The 23478-nt window shown below is 40.2% G+C and overlaps 1 protein-coding gene across 16 annotated transcripts in view; it reads right to left on the reverse strand.

Annotated features, from left to right (window-relative positions):
* The window catches only part of ST7 (suppression of tumorigenicity 7), a 230052-nt gene that overhangs the window by 58699 nt on the left and 147875 nt on the right, over positions 1-23478 (reverse strand). The window lies entirely within an intron of this gene.

Raw genomic sequence — 23478 nt, forward strand, 5'->3', positions numbered from 1 at the left:
GTAGGAGAAAATCCAACAGTGAGGAGTTTTCCTGAACATTGAGGGAGATGCTTAGCGGTAGTGCTGAATGATGTTAAACTGCCTTAAAGGCCAAATAAGGTGAAGGTTGAAAACTATCTCACAGGTGTTAATAGTTTGCAGTTTAGATGGAAGCCAGAGAGTAGAAGGGTAAGCGAAAGGCACTACTCTTTTGAGCAGTCTGGAGACAAGGTTAAGGAGAAAAAGTAGGAAAAAAACTAGAAGGTGATATGATTTTGTGAAAATCGGCAGGTTGACAGGGAATGGTAGTGAAAGAAGAGATATTCAGGAGTTCCTGCCTGGTAGTCTCAATAAAACGAGTCAAGATTATTTTCTGAGACTTAGGGACTAGGTGGAGGGAGGAAGCAGGAAGGCACGGGTGAAAGTGTAGAACAATCGAGGATGGCAAAGGTCTTGGGGGCCTAACAGAACGGAGACCATAAATTTATAAAGGCTACAATGGGCATGGTTGTCAAGTTTCAGCTGACCGTGCTCAGCAACCCAGGTACAGGGGCAAAGATGTCAAATGATGAGGCTGAGCCTGGGAAGACTGAATTAGATTCAGTAAGAAGTCAAAGAGCAAGAGAGCTGGCTCAAATGGTGAAAGAAGGATTAAAGGAATGGCCTCAAGGTTCTAGACAGCATGGGCAGGAAGAGAGGTCCAAAAGGAGTTAAAAGTTATAATACTGAACCTCACTGGAAAGCGAACAGCAAGAAGGACCAAGAATTTCAGAATAAATTATTATTTTTGAGAAAGGTATATCTCACCTTAAGGAAAAAAACAACCAGGCTCTTTATAAAGCAAAATCACACACACACACACGCACACACACGTATTTATATGTATGGGTTTATGTATGTTTTGATGTATATGCATATATCCTCTACCTAATCTCCTACATGGTTTAGTTTTCTATTATAACACAAAGACCTATAAAAAAAGTGATACCTCTTTTTTGATGTCAACATCTTTAAAGTGATTATACTGAAATAATATTCAAAAAACAGGCTAATTTACTGTTTAAGAAACCAGTATATACACTACATTGACATCCATTTCTTCCAAGTTAGAAACATTTGCATATTTTTTAAGCCAAGACTCATTTAGTATATCTCTAAAAGTAAATAATTTTCTGCAGCTCCAAAGCATCATATTACCAACAAATAACACCTATCAAAAAGATTATGAGTTCAATTAGCCTGTCTGAACCCCCTAGAGAAAGCCTGCAGTATTTTCATTGCTAGTAAAGGAAGTGAACAAGACTGTATCACACATTGTTGATGTTCTGCAACCAATAAAAGTATTTCTTGTTCTGGTTCACTTTGATTCTGGTCGACATCACCTTTTGATTTTTTTCCTCTCTTTCTAATTAGAGCTTGTTAGAATTAAATCTCTCTGTCAATCAGCATTTGGCAACACAATAAAGACATTCTCTAAACTGTAACATTTAAACTTTTACCATTTTCGACCAATGCTTCAGGTAAAGGTCAGACTTCAAGGACACAAGTCCTATTCTGTAATTTAAAAACTATAATTCCAAATATTACTGTGCTGAAGCTTAAAAACTGAGAGGGGAGTCTAATTAAAATCTAAAGAGACTATGAGCAAACATGGAGGTCTCGGCTTGTTTAAACAGAACTTGAAGTAAGATGCTAGGAGTTTGGGCAGCAATGCTTTCACTGGGAACTTGGACAGAATATATACCACTTCCAAAAAATAACCACCAGTAAAAGGATTTTAAACATGGCAAATAACAAATGTTGGAGAGGTAATCGAAGTCATATGACAATTTGGAAACCTAGCTTTGCTTCTTTAACGTAAACAAGAATAAGGGAGCCTTGTGCTGCCCTGTCTCACTCGAGCTGTCACCTGGCCCTCTCCAGCTCTTCACAACAAGCTCTCCTAGAAAAACGGTGTGAGCACGCTACTCCCTCGGCTCCCTTTACTCCTCAACACAAGCCACGATCTGGCTTTCAGCCCCACAATTCCTCTGAATCTGCTCATCCCACATTTACAGGTGACTGAAATTGCTCCTGTGGACGCCCTCCAGTGCTCTTCTTGCTTGACCTCTGCAACATTTGACAGTTTGATGACTTTTTCCTTGAAACCTTTGTCTCTCTTGGCTTCCTCAACAACATTCTCTTCTGGTTTTCTTCATACTTATCTCCTAGCTCCTTCTCTAGTTTCCCTCTTGTCTGCTACTTAGGAGTAAGTGGTCTCCCTGGTTATGTCCCAAGTACTCCCTGCATGAACACCCTGATCTGCAGGACTGCTTTTGTGTCCAGGGTCTCAACACCACCATCTTTGTGGGGATGGCTTCCACATCCTGCTCTGACCTCTCACCTATGCCATTACATCAATTTATAAACTCTCTCTCTGACAGTTTTACCTGATACATCTAATACTGGGCTTATAAATTTCTCCTCCCCAAGCCAACCCTTCAACCTTGTTCTTCCGCCATGGTATTTCCTATCTTGGAAAAGAGAACTATTAACCCCTACTAACCTCTTCGCCCCACCCACTATAGCCACTTTAGAGGTCCCCAAACCTCTGAATTAATATGTAAAAAATGCTGGTAGCTTTCATCAAGTTCGAAGAAAGCTCTGTCATGCAAACAATCAACCAATATAAAACATGCAAACACCTCATGAATCATTAACCATTTCTTCTTTTCTCTGACCTTGCTGCCAATAACTTAGTTTAAGTCCTCACACACGCCTAAACTGCTCCAATAGCATCCTTCCTCTGCTTCCTTCTGGATCACCTTTTCCAACCCACCCTTCACATTGTTGTCTTAACGGCTTTTCAAATAAACACACCTGAGTCCAGACTGACCCTGTTTAAAGGCAACTGCTAATGTGGCTGGACCTACCCCAAGGGAAGAGGCAGATGTGAATATAAATTTACCAACAAGCATGTTTGTCAGAACATTATCTATAATAATGAAAAATGCAAGCAACTTAAAAAATTTTAACCCATTATAAGGCATTTAAGTGTAAGATGGAGTCGTCTTTGGGGCCATGCTATGTAGTCATTAGTAGCCAAATTCTCAAGTAACTGTTAATGGCATGGTCTGGGAAATGCTGACACACATTACATTAGAAAAAGCAAGATACAAACCATGTTTTACAAATAAGATCATGCTTTTCTTCTATATCTATGCATAAAAACATACTTAGTTAGAAATATACCAAAATGTTTTAACGGTGGTTTTTCTGGTTAGTGAGGTGACTTTTATTTCCTCCTTCATATTTGCCGTAAGTTTTAATATTTTTAAAGGGGTATATTTATATTGTATAAATGAGGGAGGAAAAACTATTTTTAAGAATATTGGTTTCTCATCAAATTCAGGATATAAAATCCTCAGCATGGCAAACACAGCCCCTCATGACCAATGTGTCTGTCTACTGGGTCAGCCTCACTCCTAGCCAATTACTATACACACACCACATCTTGCCACAGAATGGCTTTCAGATCTTTAAACAGGCCACATTCACTCGTGTTTTTATCTCCATGTTTCCACCCCCGGGTGGTCTCCCTTCAGCCTCATGGGTCAATCAAGTCAGTTCCTCAACTTCCAGGAAAACTTACCTGCCTGCCCCCCGACTCCTGATCTCTTATGCTTCACCTGCCAGGTTAAGGACTCCTACCCCAAACTTCCAGAGTCCTCCCCACAGAGGTCTACTGGTCCATCTTCCCCATGAGCCTGGGAAGAGTGTGAGAGCAGAAACTGTCTTATCACTAGGTTTTTGGAAACTGACCTATCATAGGTGTTCAACACATATTTGATGAACGGACTACTTTTCAAAGGTTTTTAAAAGTAATCTTCATTGGGGGGCACTGGGGGTACATATCATATGTGTGCTGCCACAGGTCTACTTCAGACCTTTGGATCATATATCCCTGAACCTACTCCTCTATCATTTAAAATCTTCCAGTGACTTTTCATTATCTACATCTTGGAAAAAGTATAACTAGAACCCATAAGCTTTGACTCAATGTAAGGAAGAACTTTCTTATACTTAGAGCTGTCTGAAAATGGAATAGGTGGTCGACAGAAGTCTCCACCACTGGAACTGTTCAGAGAGAGAGAGGCCAGTCACTGGACAAAAATGCTCAAGAAAAGATCCTCTAATTCTAAGGAAAATGCCACAGCTCTTCAGCATAACTTTCAGACCCTCCCTGAGCTCCAAGGGGCCTCCGGATGCCTCTTGCCTCCTCTGTCTTCTGCAGGATTAAACTCTAGCCTTGTCAAATCAGACCATTATACACCATTCTCAGAATTCTTTCTACAGTTACTAGCCACTGTGTTTTTGCTCAAACTGTTCTCACCACCTGGAATACCTTTTTCCTTCATTTACAAGGCAGCCTGTCAAAATCACCCCACCCTCCAAAGCCCAGATCAAATGCCACCTCCTAAAGTCACAGCATCATAGGAAGTGAGAGCCAGAAGAGCCCACGGAGATCATTCAGACACCCTCCTCAGTTTACAGACAGTCCCCTCCCACCTCCACCCCACCAGAAAACAATGAAGGCTGCAAATTGAAGTGATTCGGCCAAGTTAGTGCTGGGACTATGATTCAAACCCAGTCATCAGTACTGATTCCAAATGTCAACACATCAGAACCCCGTCTCTGGCCTGCCAAGTCTGGAAGAACTAAACCATTTTGCTTCTGCTTCTCTGCTTCAACACTTACGTATCTGCTTGGTATTGTGTTTGCATGAATACATGAAGACAGCTGTACTACAGAGGAAAGGGCCCTCTATGGTTGGGATTATTCTTGAATTTAAACGTCACTTCTACCACTTACAACCAGTGTGACTGTGTACAAATCACATAACTTCTCTGAGTCTTGGTTTTCTTATCTCTTGGGTCTCAGTTCATATGGCATCTCCCCAGACTCTCTCCACCACCTATCTAATGTCATCACCTCAACACACATCACCATCTTCTATTGCTTTGATCACATTCTGAAGTCATTTTACTTATTTATTTATTTATTTATGTGGCTGAATATTAGATAATTTAAAAAAGCAAAACAGTGAACAGAGTGACGATAGGTAATACCATAATTTCAGGGGTCAGCAAATGTTTTTCTGTAAAGAGCCAGAGAGTAAATAGTTTGGGCTCTGTGAGCCAGATGGTCTCTGTGGTGACTACTCAATGCTGACATTACAGTATGAAAGCAGCCATGGACAGTGCATAAATGAATGAGTGAGGTTAGGTTCCAATAAAAGTCAACTTACAAAAACAGGCAGGAAACCAGATTTGGCCTGTAGATCTTAAATTGAGAACCCTTGGTTAACAGTGATAAATTTCAAAAAAATAAAAGGTCTTCATAAAACGAGTCTCATAGTGGTACTACATTTGAAAAACAGAGCATCTCTTACACACAGCTGGTTTGGCAGACTGCAGTAAAATGGGAAAAGGCCTACACAACCTCTTCCAGCTCTGTTTCCTGGGGACCATTCACACCTTTCTGAGGAGCCATGTATTGGGATAGTCACACAGGATGAGGCACACTGTCACAAAGAGTAGGATGGATAGATCAAACGGGGTATACTCATGGCAAAATGCTATTCACTGGGCAAAAGGAATGAGTTAAGCTTAATATATCTTAATAACAACAAACATCAAGTAGTTTTGAGTTCTCTAAAAGTACTCTGGGAAATATACTGTAGAGTATGCCATTTAATTAAAAATTTTAATGCACACAAAATAGTTCCGCATATTGTTTATGAGTATATATTATAAAAATATGTGAAAGCAAAACTGAAAAAACAAAGTTACTGGTGCCTCAGGGGAGATCAATGGTGTGAGTGGTGGTCACATGGGGGCTACAGCTTTGTACTGATTTGTGATAAAAACTTTTAATTATTAAGGAGGGAGGGTATAGCTCAGTGGCAGGGTGCATGCCTAGCATGCATGAGGTCCTAGGTTCAATCCCCAGTATCCCCATTAAAAAATAAATAAATAAACCTGATTATTTTTCCCCACCAGAAAAAAAAAGCTTCTAAAAAACTTTTAATTATTATTTTATTACTATTTATTATGACATAATTAATTCTGGGTGATGAGGCTATTTTAATATATTAGTGATTTTTTATATATGTTGAAATTTACCTCCTCAAACACAGGAAGCTCATTACCTGTGCTTTTCACTTGTAATTCCTCAAGTCATGAAGAGTTCAGTTTTCATCGTTTAGACTTTAATTTGTTTTCCTATTTTCTAACTGCCTTTTGAAGCAAAATTATTTCTTTCCATTGGGGGTTTGACTCTGTAGCTCCTTAAAGTATTGCTAGCATCTAAGAAAAGGTCAATGTCTGTGTAAGCAACATTTAGAGAGCTTCCTCAAAAAAATAATTTGATTTAATAGACTTTAATATACTGCACTTGAATTCTATAATGATGACAAGATATTAATTGCCAGTCTCAGATGAACCACATCTTAGAGTCCCACTTCTTAACTTTCTTCCATCTGAGTTCCAGAGAGTAGGCCCACCGACAGACGTGGTGTGAGGAATTGTAAGAATTATTATTTTTACCCTGAAAGGTGCTTCACAGTTCTACCGACTCTAAGTTCCTTCCCTCTCTAACCCTTAGTGTTGGGATTGGGGCTGGGCTGGTGGGTGGCATTAGGGTTAGGCTTGGATGAAATTACCTAATACGAAAATTCCTTCTTGCTTTCTCTCCAGAACCACAAAGATTCCCATGACACACTGCTTTCAAAATAAAAGAGAAGGCGTTGGACATGGCTGTGGGGCTGCTGGGAAGGGTTCAACCTGGAAGAGGTGGTACATTACGAATGTCAAGAGCGCTACTGCCTTTGGAATCAGATAGATCCGGGTTCCCACTCAGAGACAGTGGAGTGTCAACACCAGGTGAGCTGATCTTTCTCATCTGCAAGGTAAGGATAATACCTAACTCACGGTGCACTCAGACATAATACGGGACTTGATAAATGACACCATTATACTCACATAAGGTTAACACCAGGTTTAGTGCATTTTCAAAGCGCTATTTGTTTGTTTTGCTGTGTGCAACTAAGTTTTCTTTTTGGGTTTAATGGCACAATATAACATATCCCTATTTATTTATTTTAAAATAACGTACAAAAAAATAGCCTGGTGACATAATTAGCCTTGCTACTAAGAAACTTGAATGAAGGTATATGATAAATATAAAGGCCTGTTTTTGATAAGCTAAGTCATTCTAAATAAATCTTTAAATTCACTATCTATCATAGTTTTGTTTATTTATTGTCAGCTATCCTCTCTGTGCTGGTAATTGCTTTCTCCTGGTAGTAAGAAATTTATATGCCCTGCTTTGCCCAAATATTACAGTTCATGTACAATGAAAACACTAACTCTCCTATGATTCCTCTAATACCGAGAGGGAAGAACATGGGATGGGCCAAGGATAGGATTTCAGTTTCAATTTTACATCATCTGGCTATTGTCAGTTCAAGTTTATTTCAGTGGAAGAATCTGAGGCACTTCTGAGGTTAACATTTACGAGCTCAAAAAAGGGGGGGGGGAAAGGAGAGTTAATTCACTGGATTTGAAATACTCTATGGACATAATTTAGAACTCCAGTCTGTATGCTTTTTCTCAGCTGACTTCCAGGTTGAAAACAACAGTTTAAACCTTTCAAGTTTGATTTGTATCTATTTCAACATTTTATTAGTTTAGCTATCCATGCATTGTTCCTTTAGTGAGAAAAGCAATGTGAAAATTCTTACATATTTTAAGGCAGAGGTAATTAAAAGAGATCCTCAGCCAGATTCCTACTGAGGTCAATGCAAGCTTGGCCTAATTAAAGTTTATAGAATCTGGCCTGTATTATATTCAAACAGCAGATACTGTTTTCTTATAGTTGCAAGTTTGACATTTAATCACAGTTTCAAATAAAGGCATAAACAGAAAATAGAAAAGACACTCTGCACTGCATGGTTATTATGGTCATTATTTTGTCAGTGATTTTTACTGACACTAAGGGCCATAAAAGGAAAAAATGAATTGTTTACCAGTGTCCTCAGAGACCCATGAGAGTTCCATTTACACAGACCACCACAAAATGCAGTCCTGACAGGCTTAAAAACATATGTTAATAAGAAAATGTCATTTTCAGAGCTAATCTAATGGAAAATGTTAAACTGCATTTATTGCAGAGTAGCATGACCAGTGCAAGATATGCATGGACAGTTAGTTAAGTCACCAGTTAACTAGTTCTTCACTGGACTGAGCACATGACGTGAATACATCCATCATTCAGAACTGGAGAGGGAAGTAAAAGCTGTCAGCATGATGGTGAATCATCCAATGACAGCTCTGTAAGAACCCAAAACTCAAAGGGCTGCAAGGTCACCTAAGTAATTATCTACTTCTCTTGTCAAAATTATGCTCAGTTCATTCCAGAGAGGGAAATTTTCCTTAAAGATTTCTAGCAAATGAGACAAGCTTTGCATTAATACAGATCCTAACAAAAATATTTTCAGTATAAAACTTCCTCTTCCATTTGTTCCTCAGTCAGTTAAAGATAAAACAAGCACAGCCCTGGTCAGAACTTAGGAATCTTCCAAGATTCTCCTCTTCAACCTCTACCTTCCTCAGTGACATTGATTTTTAAGCCTTGCTTTAAGACATCTAATAACTTCCCTTTCCAAAACCAAGGATATGAGAGTACCACTGCTTTATCTGTGTTACCAGATGTATGTAAAAGTTCCCTACTCTAAACTATGGTTAACTGCAGTTTGAAGAACCCCAAGGGTGAAGCTGGAGAAGGGGGCAGGGAAGAAGTCAGCCTCATCCTGTCTTGGGGAAAAGAATGATTTATACCTTCCTCAAAAATGACAGGTAACACTTTGAGTAAGACATTTCTTTATCATCTTAAACTGCTTCAAAAGGGCTGTGCCCTAGCCCGGAGATCACAAGCAAATCTGAACAATTTGATGCACATTCCAAATGGCTTGGAAGCAGGCCCGGTAACGGAAAACAGGACGATAAGCATCCTTCCCTCTGACGACATGGCATTGCTCTCCTGCTCCAGGAGTGGCCTCAATGAGCAGCAAAACATACAGGCCCACAATTACTGTCAGAAAGGACTTTTAATGCCAAAACCACAATAACTGTTTGGCAGACACCCTTCTACATTCACATGGGTATTGGTAAATAACTCTATTCAGAAGATTAACTCATTTGGTTATCGGGGCACAGTTAAATACTTGCCTGGCAGGCATCTCACAACAGGGTCATGCTAAAAGTTCACAATGATGGAAGATTCTGTTATAGCAGCAGGCAGAAGGTCAGTACTTCAACCTTTGACATTCATCCCCACACTGCTCTGTAATCACTTTGCTTCCAGTATTCCCTTTCCTCCCCAAGCCTTTCCACTCTACCCTCCTGAAACCTGAGTCCATGATAAACAAATTCCCCAGCACACCCATAAGCTATTGACAGAATACGAGCCTCAGTCACTGCTTCGGTTAATCCCCCACACAAAACTTTTGACTACCAACAAGGCATAAGGCTGGCTTCTCCTAGTCCCCAAAGCACATCCAGACCATCACTGCTTAGAGCTGGGGCAGCAGTTTCTGCTCCTCTGAAGCTCATGTCATAATGCTCCAGCACCTGCCACCATCCTTTGATTGTGTCTTCTACCACGTAACAGACCCTTTTGGCACCTGGCTCCATATTCCTACTCTTAACCTCAAGCCCTAGCCTCAGTGTGGATGATTACAGTCCACGTAAACATCCCATCCAATATCCTAGACTAAATTGTTTTACTGTCTCCAAGCAAAAGACTGCCCTTCTACTGCACTTAAGTAACCCAAGGTCACAGCCAAATTCCAGACCTTGACATCTAGATGCATCCCACTTAAAACATGCAACTCTCTGAGCAGAATGCACCAATCTCCAGCTCTCTCACACCATTACTCACACAGAACTTCCTATTTAATTTTACTAAGACCACCAGTGCCTTATCCTGTCCACTTATTTTTTTGTGTGTGTCCTTATCTTTCTCAGGGCACTTCCATTACTCATGATTTTTTTCTTCTCTTAGCTTCCATGGTATCACACACTCCTGCTTTTCCTCCTCCATTTCCAGGTGTTCCTTCTCAGAAGCCCCTGGATGCTTCTCCCCTTCCCAGCCCAAAGCTGCTCAGGCTAAAAACTTGTGGACTCCTAGGTTTTCCTTGATTATACTATTTCTTTCTTTCCAGATCCAATTCATTTAGTGATTCATTTCCCAATTAGTTATTGAGAGGCTACTATGTGTCAGGCACTGCTATACCGGGACAAGTAGTAAACAGTTAAAAAAAAAATCCTTGCCCTCTTGAAAGTGACATTTTAGTGAAGGGAGAAAAAAATAGGCAGACAAATATAGAGAGAGACTATCAGATGGTGATCCACTCTAAAGAGAGTGAATAAAGCCGGGAGGGGTGGGGGGAGTGCTGGCATGGCAGGCAGGTGCACTTCTCAGCACAGCAGTCAGTGAAGGCAGGCAGGGAAGTGGGATTGCGAAGGTGGCATTTAAGCACAAACTGAAGTGGGTAAGGAGCTAGCCATGAGACTGGAAGAGGAGAATTCCGGGGAAGGGTTCCAGCAAGTAACGATCCGGAGGTGGCAGTGAGTCTGGCATGTTCAACAAACAGGAAGAAGGCGGGAGCACAGTGAACATAGGGCAGAAATGATGGCTAAGTTATGCAGACATATCTAGGCCACTTGCAGAGTTTAAATTCAGAATGAGATGGGAGACCACTGGGAGGTTTGAAGCCGAAGAATGACATGGTCTAACCTGTGTTTTAAATGGTCAATTCTAGCTGCTGTGTGGAGAGTAGCAAGGGGACAAGGGTGGAGGCAGGAGGACCAGCTGGCAGGCTTGTATAATCCCAGTATAATCCCATGTGAGACAGCGATGGTTTAGATCAAGAGGATGGCTGTAGCTACGGTAAGAAGTCATAGGCTTCTAAAGATATTTTAAAGGTAGCGCAATAGGATTTGCCAGGAGTCAAATCCTGTTGATTCTATGCCCAAATATATCTCAGATCCATCCATTTCTCCACTGCCACCTTCAATTCCAAACCCTCAACAGCTCCTGTCTGGACTACCACTGTAACTGCTTACCTGGACTTCTTTTCACTCTTGCCGCCATTCTCAACAATGTACCCAGTAACCTTCTAAAGTCATCAGTAAGATCACATCCCTCCTCTGTTTTACACACGATAAGTTTAGTGAAAACTGAACACCTTACTATTTCCTGCACAGCCCGGCATGATGCAGCTCCTGCCTGCCTTTTCCGATTCACCTCATTCCAACCTTCTGTTCACTCACCCAGCCTCTTTTCATTATTGCCAAACTCTTTCCAAGTCTCAGGGTCTCTGCGTTACCTCTTCCTCCAGGACGTATTCCCCCAGATCTTTACCTGGCTGGCTCTCTCTCACCTTTCAGGCCTCAGCAATAACGTTATCTCCTGGGGACAACTTCTTTGAGCAACTATCTAAATTAGCCTCTCCCCAGTTACTCTTTATCACAGCAGCCTTTTTGGTTCCTTCATAGCATTTATCACAAACTGTAACTGTCTTTATCATCATGTCCCCTCTCCTCATTTTAACTGTTCCAGTAGCGCCCTACTTGTTGTCTGTCTTGTCCACCAGATACTTAATGCCGAGAACCGGGGCTGGCACCTTGTAGGCACTCAATAGATGCTTGTCTCTAGAAAAGACTGAGCCCATCATCCCTCCTTCCCTCCCTCCCCCCTCCTCTCTCCGACCCACAGCCCATGGCTAATCTCCTCACCACTCACTTCTTTGACAACCTCTCAAGTTCTTGTCTTCCTTGTCTTTCTATTTCACCCACTCAGCTTCTGATCTCTGATCAGCCCAGGTGTCTATCAATTCCGCCCCAACATTCAGGCGAAAGGACACAATTGTGAGGTTTGGAGAAACAACTGAAATACAATGATCTCCAACCTCTGCTGGGCCAGGACTGCTTGGAAACCCTTAGTATTTCCCTGTGACTTCTCTCCCACATTCCACCTCTCTCTATTTACGTCTAACCCAGCTCCTCCCAATAAACCCTTAGCAGATCTTGCCATCTATCAATCAAGAAAACAAAATCAATAGGCAGGACCCCTTCGATTCTTCTCCCCTGTCCCTTCCCTACAACCCCCACCTGCATCCAGACCCACTTATGTATCCCTGTCAGCCATGCATCAAATCCCTCTTTTAGTCAATCCTTCCCTCCCTGCTCTGAAATTCATCACTGTGCACCCCTCAGAACCTCGTGCTAGCAACAATCCCCCTCTGTTGTATGTATGTTCAACTTCTGCCTTTCTTCTCAGTCTTTTCCCACCATCATTTGAACATGCTCAAGTTTTCTACTGCTCACGTGTTCCCTTCTAGGTACCATCACTTCTCTTTTCCTTTTATAGATAAGCTTATTGAAAGTGCTGTCTCCTGGAAACACATTATCTCATATTCAGGAGACCAAGCAGCACAATCTATTTTATACCCTTTACATCCCACTAATCTTGCTTTTGCCAAATTACTAACCATTTCTTTGGAGTAAATTGTGAAAAATACTCTCTCCATAATAAATACTTACCAGACACTTAAAGTGTGACAAGTAGTGCACTAAGAATTGTTTAGATCTCATATTCATTTTCCTCTCTTGCTATAGTTTTCATAGCATAACATTCTCCTAGATTTTCTTCCTGTTGCACTGGTCACATCTTTTCAAGTCTTCTTCGGGCAAACTATTTTGCACTCTCCTTCAGTCCTCTTTTTAATCCTTGTTATGTTATTCAGTCTCCCCTATATGATCTCACTCTCATTCATGGTTTTAATCACCTTTCATGCTGATCATTGCCAGGACTTCCTCTAGCCCAGGTGTCTCTCCTGAGCTCAAGGTCTATATATCTCAAACCTACCAGATATTTCCACTTGGATGACCCACAAGTCCTGCAGAACAGCATACCTATAACTGAAATAATTACATCTGTCCTCCCCACCCACCCCCAAACCTAGCTATGTATACTGCACCCTTAATCTCCTTGATGGCACCATTGTCTCCCTAGCTTCCCAAGAAATCAAGAAATCATCTATGACTTCTTGTTCTCTCCCTCACACAACACCCGATGTCCTGAAAGTAAATTAAAGACCCTGAAAATCTTATCCAATCAGTCTCCAACTTCTCTCAACTCTACCGCCTACATCTCTCCCACGGGGCCTAGAATCCACTTAGGGTTGTCCTACCATGACCCATTAAATTAAACCCAGAGCATCTGGATGTGTCTCTCCATTCATTACTGTAGGTTGGAAGGCAAGGTGGAAAAAAGAAACTATACAAGACAGGAGTGACATTTCTCTCTTTTTGAAAGGGACGTATGCTCCGATGCAGCCCCATAAAGTAAACTCTAACTTTTTAGAGAAAGGTCTAAAATATATTTCCCTTCTGGAAAGCAGGGATGTATAAGAGCATCAGAGTTATTTATTAACACAGAAACTCCAAGTCCACTCGAGAAGCCATTACACATCTCACATCACTGCGGTAGAAGAACTCAGGCAGAGGACTTACAAACTGAGACAGAAGACCGAACAAACATGTCAGCCTACTCTGCTTCCCACAAACCTATTGAAGTGATGGGAAAGTGGTACCAAAGTAGATAAATCTACACCTGTGATGAAAACAGCAAAGATGTGGGAAGAATGGCTGGCAGTCACTGACAAGAGATTTTTAACAAGTTTCTCCAAGACAAACTGCAAATGGGCCTTGATTAAACTCAGCAGAGGAAGCGGAGGAAGCTTCAGCTGTTCTTCTGAGAAAAGACCCAGAGAGGCTTCTAATTTGGAGCTGGCAGAAACAAAGAGCAGGAGTGGGCTGTCGGGCAGTAACCATATATGACTAAACATCTGACCACAGAACAGTTAGGATGAACTGCCTTCTCATTCCTGAGTTTAATGGAAATGAAATGACTGCCTAATCTATCAGAGAAGTGCTCATGAAAGAAACTGAAGATTTGTTCAGGGTAGAAAAGAGCTTTTAATGTCGGGGTTGTAAGTTCTCAGTCAAGTTCTCTTGTTTTTGCATTTGGTGAGGCATGGTTGAGAAGTGTTTCTGTCTACCCCCCAACCAGGCATCCATTCATCCATCCATCCATTCAACAAAAATTAACTGAATAGCTATCATGTGCCAGGGAACAAGATGAAGCTTCTGCCTGTGTGGAGTTACTTTCTAGTGATGAGGGATACAGTCAATAATTAAGTAAACAAACAAATGAATGAGATAATTTCAAAAGTAAAAGGGCAATAAAAAATAAGACAGTAATATGACTGAGGATGATAGGGGTGTGAGTGTGAGGGGGGTGTGTGTGTGTGTATGTGTGAGAGAGAGAGAGAGAGCAAGAGAGAGAGAGAGAGAGAGAGAAGGAGGGAGGGAGGGAGGGAGGGAGAGAGAGAGAGGGAGAGAGAGTATGCACAGTGCTCTTTCAGCTGGGTATCACAGAAAGAGCTCTGAATGTGATGTTTCAGCCAAACTTAAATGACAAGAAGGAGCCAGCCATGTGAGGATCTGGAACAGAGTATTCCAGGCAAAGAGAAATATCTGTGTAAAGGCACTAAGAAAGGAACAAGCAAGCCTGGTAGACTCAAAAAGAACCCCAACATGGCTACAGCCGAGCAAGTGAGAAAAACACTACTATGAGCTGAGTCTGGAAGAGTAAGAAGGGAGCAGAGCGTGTAGGGCCTTGCAGGCCACATACAGCACTTATATTTTATTCTAGATGTAATGGCAAATCATTGAAGGCTTTTAAGCAGGAAAGTGATGAGTTCTGATCTCAGTTTTTAAAAGTTACTTGGTTACTTTCTGCAGAAGGGACTTACAAGGACAACAGCAGAAGCCTGGAGACCAACTGCATAGTACAGATGAAAGACGATGGTGACCTGAATGAGGATCACAGAGTGCAGCTGAGAAGTGAACAAGACTATGTACACATTTTGGCAGTAGAGCCAACAGGACTTGTACACATTAACTGAATGTGGAAGTTGAAGCAAAGAGAGGAGTCCAGGGTGTTTGGAGCAGAAAAAGAGGTGGTAACAACTTTTGCTGTACCCTAAGCTGTAAAGTTTTTTCTGATGGGAGAGTACAGTGAGATGCCCTACAAGAGCCTGGGCCCAATGAGATTCAGGTCTCAGAAAGTAGTCTTGTGCACCAGTGCACTCTTGAGTCACAAAGGCAGTGTCCACAAGCCTATGGAGAGGGAGAAGGCGATCAGGGTATCTGCTCTTAACAAATAGGACTAACAACTGTCCTGGAAAGAAATATATTCAATGCTTTTGTATTGATTATTTAAAAAGAAACCCAAGAGACCCAAATTGTTGGCCTCCATGGTCATTACACGCACTGCCAGCTTTGCCCGCTTAATGGTTTTGGTTCCTTCCAGCTCAGCTCAGCCAAGATGGCCGCTTGTGGTGATCATCTCTCTGTTCACCCTACGAGTCAACAGCTTCATTGGCTCCTGGTCACAGAAGCAGCCCAGCCACGCCAGGAGAGACTCAGACATCTGTGCTCCCTGCACATCTCACAGAAGGAAAAGCTGCTTACAAATTTCCCTGGTTGCTGTGTGAGCTAGAGAGCTTAGTAGACACAGGCTAAGTTAACTGTGTCATTTGGGAGAAGATACTGATATTGATAAGCTTAATAACTGATCAAGAGACATAAATATGAGTATGGATCATAGTTAGTAGGGACCATGAAAATAATATAGAATTTTTAAATGTTGAAACAGCAGATCTATCCAAGGGTAGAGAAGAATGGAAGAGGGAAAGACAGACAGATACAAAATATGAAAGACAGTAAAAATAACTCTAAACAGACTAATAATGACAATGAAGACAAATGGGGAAAAACATACCAACCAAAAGAGTACAAATATGGGCAGAAAAACTGGAAAAAAGACAAAAAGGTGGAGATAATAAACAAAACCAAATCCTAGTTCTTTTGAAAAGATTAATTAATTAAAAAGACTCACTTCTGTCAAGTAAAAAGGGGCAAATAAACAGAATACAAAATGAAAAGGGAGAAAACTACATAGTATTTTTTATTTTTATGTTTATTTATTAATTTTTTTACTGAAGTATAGGCAGTTTACAGTGTGTTAATTTCTGGTATAAGGCATAGTGTTTCAGTTATATATGTGTGTATGTGTGTGTGTGTGTGTGTGTGTGTGTATATATATATATATATATATATATTCCTCTTCATCTTCTTTTTCATTTTAGACTATTACAAGGTATTGAATATAATTCCTTATGCTACGCAGAAGGACCTTGCTATTTATATATTTTATATATAGTAGTCAGCATCTGCAAAAACCAAACTCCCAATTTATCCCTCTTATACCCCTCTTCCCCTCTCCAGTAACCATAAGTTTGTTTTCTGTGTCTGTGAGTCTGTTTCTGTTTTGTAAATAAGTTCATTTGTATAATTTTTTAGATTCCACATATAAGTGATACTATATGATATTTTTCTTTCTCTTTCTGGCCCACTTCACTTAGTATGACAATCTCCAGGTCCATCCATGTTGCTGCAAATGGCATTATTTTATTCTTTTTTATCACTGAGTAGTATTCCATTCATACACACACACACACACACACACACACACACACACACACACGCACGCACTTCTTTATCCAACTTTCTGTTGATGGACATTAAAGTTGTTTCCAAGTCTTGGCTATTATAAATAGTGCTGCTATGAACACTGGGGTGTATGTATCTTTTTGAATTCAAGTTCCCTCCAAATATATGCCCAGGAGTGGGATTGCTAGATCATATGGTAAATCTATTTTCAGTTTTTTGAGGAATCTCCATACTGTTTTCCATAATGGCTGCACCAAACTACATTCCCACCAACAGTGTAGGAGGGTTCCCTTTTCTCCACACCCTTTCCAGTATTTATCGTTCATGGACTTTTGAGTGATGGTCCTTCTGGCTGGTGTGAGTGATACCTCATTGTAGTTTTGATCTGTATTTCTCTAAGAGTTAGCGATATTGAGCATTTTTTTTCACGTTCCTATGGGCATTTGTAGAGACATTTGAAAAATTATGAAATAGCATTATAAACAGCTATATACCATAAATTTTAAATATATATATAAGATATATATATAGTGCTTAAAACAGCCTAGTACTGAGACGTATGGGTGTAGCCATGTATTGCTGATGAGAATTTAAACAATCACAGGCAGCCATTCTGGACAGTGTACTGGCAGGACATGCTGAAATCAAACACTCATGTGTCCTAACATCCAGCAATCCCGCTTCTGGATACACACCCTAATGAAAGCTTCTCACAGATCTGTAAGGATGTTCACTGCAGCACTGCTGTGAGAATGGGAAGTTGGAGGTAATCTGGGGGTCCTCCACTAGGGAAAAGGTTAGGTAAAATAAAGCAAGAGCATAATATGGAATATGATGCAGCAGTTATCAGAAACTGCAAACATATACTAGAGGCATTGGCATAAAAACGGACAGACTTGAAAAACAGTGTTGTGTGAAAATGGTAAGAAAAAGAAAATCTATAGACATGTAAACTAAATGCACACTGCATTATATATTTTGCAAGATTGTTACAGTCTTGGTCTCTCTACAATCAATTAGGTTTTATCTTCCTAAGATTTTTTAAATAAGTAGTACTATAATGGGAGCTCCTCAACATCTATATTTTAGAAGAGATTCAATCAAACCCAGAGGTCCCATTATATTTCCTCCATTTAAATAGTTTCCTCACTTCAACAAAGCAAAAATTTACTATGAGCCACAAAAAGATCAAGAAACCATTACTTATGATAAAAATGAGTACCATATTCTCTCAAATACAGCATGTTCAAAACTGAACTCCACCTTTCCCCAAAATACCTGTTCCATCTGCAGGTTCCCACATCTTAGCTGATAGGAACTCCTTTCCTTCCAAGACAAAAATCCCTGGAGCCATTCTTGACTTCTCTCTTTTTCACACGGCACATTGATAGATTAGCAAATTCTGTTGATCCTGCTTTCAAAATATATCTAGAATCTGACTACTGCTCACTACCTCCTCCACCCTTCTTAATGGTGGTCTGAGCCACCATGAGCCACCACTGTCTCCTGTCAAGATTAATGCAAGAGCCTTTGATTGGCCTCCCTGCTTCTCCCTTGCCACACAGGAGACTAAAAACTGAGACTGATCATGCCACTCCTGTGCTCAAAACCTGCCAAGGCTCCCATTTCACCCAGGGTAAAAGCTGAAGCCCTTACTATGGTCCACAAACCCTACCTCATCTATAACCTCCACCCCACCCCTAGGATTGCTCCGTTCCACCCAGAACTCTTTGCTACTACTTGAGCACACCAGTACACTCCTGCTTCAGGGCCTTTGGTGAAATGTCACCTTCTATATCACACATATCAGATCATTCTATTAAAACTATGATTTCCATGGCCTCCACTCTCTGCCCACTGGATTTCCTTGCCTTCTTTATTCTGCTCTACCTCATCATTTCCCCACAGTGTTTATTAATTTCTAATATGATATGAAAATACATGGCTATTATGTTTATTAATTTTGGTCTCTTCTCTCTACTAGGACGGAAAGCGTGTCAGGTCAGTGGTCTTTGTTTGGCTCACTGATTATACCAGTCCCCTAGAACTGGGACTGGCCTGGAATGGAAATTCAATACATTTTCACTGAATGAATGGATGGGTGAATAACTGGATAGTTTTGTGCAACATGAGTATAGCAAAATCAGGGCTGCAGCGTAAAAAGGGAGAGAGAAGATGTGGAATCAGATAAATAGTGGACATGACTGGAGCCAATTGAGTTCTGGGAAGGTGAAATGCAGAACAACAGGAATCCAAGAGAAGGACGGTTGCAGACACAGTGGAGAAGCAGAAGCCAAAGATCAGTAATACCTGGGAAGGGAGGGCAAGAACAGGAGACTGGAGGAGGGATGCTAAATCAGTCTCCCAGGTGACAGGCATCTGTGTGGAACTGCTCAGGGCCAGCCGCAGACACTGAAGGCTCTGCTGCTCACCACACGGGAAAACGTGGGTACAGTATATGAGAAACCATGAGAGTGACAGCCGGCTTATCAGTCATGTATTTACTATGCCACAAGCCTTTTACATAAATGACAGCACCTCAGGTAAATAAAGTAGCACTTTCATTTGCCTCAGGGATTATTTGCCACCTGCCCTTCACTTTATATAGGGAATACAGAGTACAATGTTGATGAAACTGTTCTTCATCATTACTGATGCAACAAGGTAAATCAATAAATCTATTATTTGCTCTTATTAGTTAAATACTTTTCCTTTCTATATGAATTACTAATTGCCAATAATTTATTAAATAAGTCAACTTAATATATCAGGCAAATCCAGAAAAGCAAGTCATGATTTTAAAAATAGAAAGCAAGGTTCATATAAAGACTTCAAAGTCATATAAACCTTGAAGATCAGTTATTACTTGAAGCATTTGCTGTCAAGACTCACTTTTTCTTTATTTGTAAATATAGCAAAGATAGAATATAGAAAACACGCCAACAAGAATGAACATATTTCACTGTACATCTTGTCTTTAGTTCAGTGATACATCTGTCTTGAAAGCTTGAAAGTAGCTATGTTCAAGTGATACTTGGCTGCCTGAAAGTATTAAAATGCTGCTCTTCCCATGCCCCATACCACATAATGGTACTTAACTTCTTTCAACAATCGACATCTTCTCAGTCAACTCATCAACCAAGCTATCTATAATAATCCAAGACAATTTCAAGGAAAAAAAGGAAATACTACGAAAAGGGAAATAATGTGACCTGTGGAATGGAAAGGGAGAGGGGAAAAAAAGGAACGAAAGTAGAGGATTTAAGAATAAGGAAAAAGGGAATGGAAATAGATACACACGTTAATATATATTAAACAGATAAACAACAAGGACATACTGTACAGCACAGGGAACTATATTCAATATCTTATAATAGCCTATAATGGAAAAGGATATAAAAAAGTACACACAGACATACACACACACATACACACACACACAAACACGGATAACTAAATCACTTTGTTGTATACCTAAAACTAATACAACATTGTAATTCAAAAAAAGAAGGGGGATAAAAGTTAACACCCAAAATATCCATTTAGAATTTTTCTCCTAAAAAGACCTTTTCACCTGTGCAATAAAAAAAGAATTTCTTTTCTTTAGTTGCAGAATATTCCCTAAAATTTTTTTTAACAATTTGGGAAGGACATACTAGTTGTTTTTCACAAATCATTGATTCCATGAAGAATTTTCTTCATGAACATAAGCAGGCAAAAACGCAAATCAACAGTCCTTAATGATGCAAAGGCTTTGATTAGTCCCATAAGTGTATATTTTCTAAAGTGTGCTTCCATTAGAAGTGCTCCTCTTCATAAATCACTTAAAGGGCATCCTCTTGCTATTAATACTATTAAGTTAATTCCCAAAGGTCAATTGCTCACACTCTAGGATACCTCTAATGACCTAAAAGGGATGATACATAATGAACATCTATAATAATCTTCCAAGTAGAACTCATTTTAATTTATGTTAATTTAAAAGCAAATGTTACCACTTCCAAAGAAGATAGAAAATCAGTAGAATTAAACTAGTGACAAAGTGTCTTACCAAGAGCTGGGAATCAAAGATTACAGATGCAAAGCCCTAACTGGGAATTCGTACACCACAGCTCTGATTCACCAACTCAAATATTTTACTGATTGTCTGTCTACAGGATACTGCACCACATGCTGGGAGGGGCACATAAGAAATACAAATACCACACCTAGACTCCAGAAGCTCAAAACATAATGCACTTCATTTATCCTTCTGTATGCTTTTAAATTTGGCTCAAAAAAAAAAAAAAAACCTGTCTCTCTCTGTTCACTGGTCCTAATCTCTCCTTAATGAAGGGGTCACCTGAATAAGGGACTTGAGATAAAAACTGAGAACAATGAAAACAGTGATAAAATAATTGTGCAAAGCAGGTCAAGGGAAATGGCATTATATTATCTCAAAACTTGTATGTTTTCTTTAGCGAGGGAGCCCCCATAGAAGAAGGTCGAAAATTGAGCATCTTTATGAAGGTTTAATTCTCATATAGAAACTTGGTTAAGATACAAATCAACTCTGCTCAAAATCCTTACATGATCAGATACCTACTTATAGGAGCAAAAGAAAGTGGGTGGAAAAATGTCATTGAATCACAAGTGTTGGTCACCTCAATAAGATGGCATTGCAGGAGTGGAGATCATAACTTCTTATTCTTTGACTTGTTATAATGAGTACAAATTATTTTTGCAATTTATTAGGACACCCATGGTGTATGCGAATTAAATTAGGTGGTATATGTAACCTTCTTAGCAAAATCTCTGGTACGTAGCAATATTCATTATGTAACTTATATGATAAAAACTGAAAAACCAGTTCTCAACTAGGAATTGCAGAGAAGATGCTGAAAATGGAGAAAAAAATACAAGCCCAGTATGAGGTAACTGCAGTTTCCTCTGACGATTTTTCATAAAAAGCCCAAAGAACAAAAGAAGGATGTTTAGTAGTTACAACCTTTACCAGCTAGGCTGAGAAAATGTTTAAAATGGTCAAAGGCATACAAAATATGCCTTCAACTAATTTGATATAGGTAGTGAAGTTTAAAAAGGATGAAAGTGTTTATAGAGTTTCTATATTTTGCGTTTATATATAACTTGGTGTTGTAGGTTAGATTGTGTCTTCCAAAAAATATATACTGAAGTCCTAATCCTATGAAAGTGACCTTATTTGGAAATAGGATCTTTGTGGATGTAATTAAGTTTTAGTTTCAAAAATGGTAAATATCAATAGATAAACCTACATGAACAAAAGTTTTGGGGTTCTTAGTAATTTTAAAGGGTTTCTGAGACCAAAAAGTTTGAGAATAACTGGTTGAAATTAGCATCTATTTTTCACTGAAAAAATGGAGTCAGACTATACCTAATATTTATACTTTCCCTTTTCACATAACAATGTATCTTACACAATAATGGTAAGAATAGCAACACTAACAGAGTACTTATTATTCATGAAGTCCTGCAAAACCAAAGTGCTTCACATGGATTATTCCTTTTAATTCCTACACCAATCCTGTGAAGCAGGTACTCAACTAGCACCCTGGATATTTCTAGTGCAGGTGATTGAAAGATCACATTCTCAGAAATACTCATTAGCTATGTAACCTTAAACAAGCACCTATATCAAAGGCTATCATGAGAATTAAATGATTTATATTTGTAAAACACTTAAAATGACACCTAGAACACAATAAACACTAAGGAGATGTTCATCAGCATTTAGATCGTATTTAAAACGTTGAATATGAATGTAGTCATCCAGAGTTATAGATGGAAGTAGAAAAGAAGGCTTAGGACTGTCCAGGGGACATGTCAAATTTGGGAAGTTAGGAAGATGAGGAGAATCTAGCCAGGAAGACAGAGATTTTAGGAGAACTAAGAGAGCATGGTTTCTAATAAATAAAATGTTTCAAGAAGGTTGTGATGACCTGTGTCAAATGAGAGGCTGGGATAGTGACAGAGGCAGTGCCGCAGAGAGAGTGAAACAAGAATCAGGGAGGATGACCCAGAGGGCTGCAGTGGTAACAAGCGGTGAAGTCTGACAGCATATGGCCAGTTTTCAAAGGGGCTGTAGATGTGGGGAAAGGAGATGCAGACAATGGTCTGGAAGCACGCACCAAGGACCAAGGAAGACCACTACCCCACATCAGGCCTTTACATTTGCCCCTCTCTGTCTATTCCCTCCAACCAGCATCCCACCGAAATCTTTTAAATTCATTTACTCCTCATACCAGATACCTCTTCAGGGAATCCAACCTAGGACAAAACAACTCCCCAGATCAGCCCGGTTCCAGGCCAAGGGTTCTAGTAGGAACTGATCAGCTCCAGGGATGCTTTAGAGGCGTGCACCCACCACAGGGGAGACTCAGACTACTAACAAGCAGAGCGAATAGAAACCTGATGTCTGCCCTGAAACAGATCTACTCACTGTTGGATCCTCCAGATCTGTGGTTCTTCATGGGGATTGATTTTGCACATCTCCCCCACAGGAGACAAGTGTCTAGAGACATTTTTCGTTGTCACACTGGGGATCAACAAGGGGGTGGGCTCCTACTGCATCTACTGGGCGGAGGCCAGGGATGTTGTTAAACATCTTACAATGCCTAGGACACCCACAGCAAAGACCTATAGTGCCAAGACTGGGAAAACCTAACCTAGACCAAATGACCTGGCGCAAGAGATTTCATGTTCTTTCACCTGGGCACACAATCCCACCTATACCAATTCTGACTGGGTATGGCTAAGGGGCAGGACCAGTCAGCCTTATGGATTACATTCCCAATCT

Source organism: Vicugna pacos, chromosome 7 (assembly GCF_048564905.1).
Source record: "Vicugna pacos chromosome 7, VicPac4, whole genome shotgun sequence".
Taxonomy (NCBI): Eukaryota; Metazoa; Chordata; class Mammalia; order Artiodactyla; family Camelidae; genus Vicugna; species Vicugna pacos.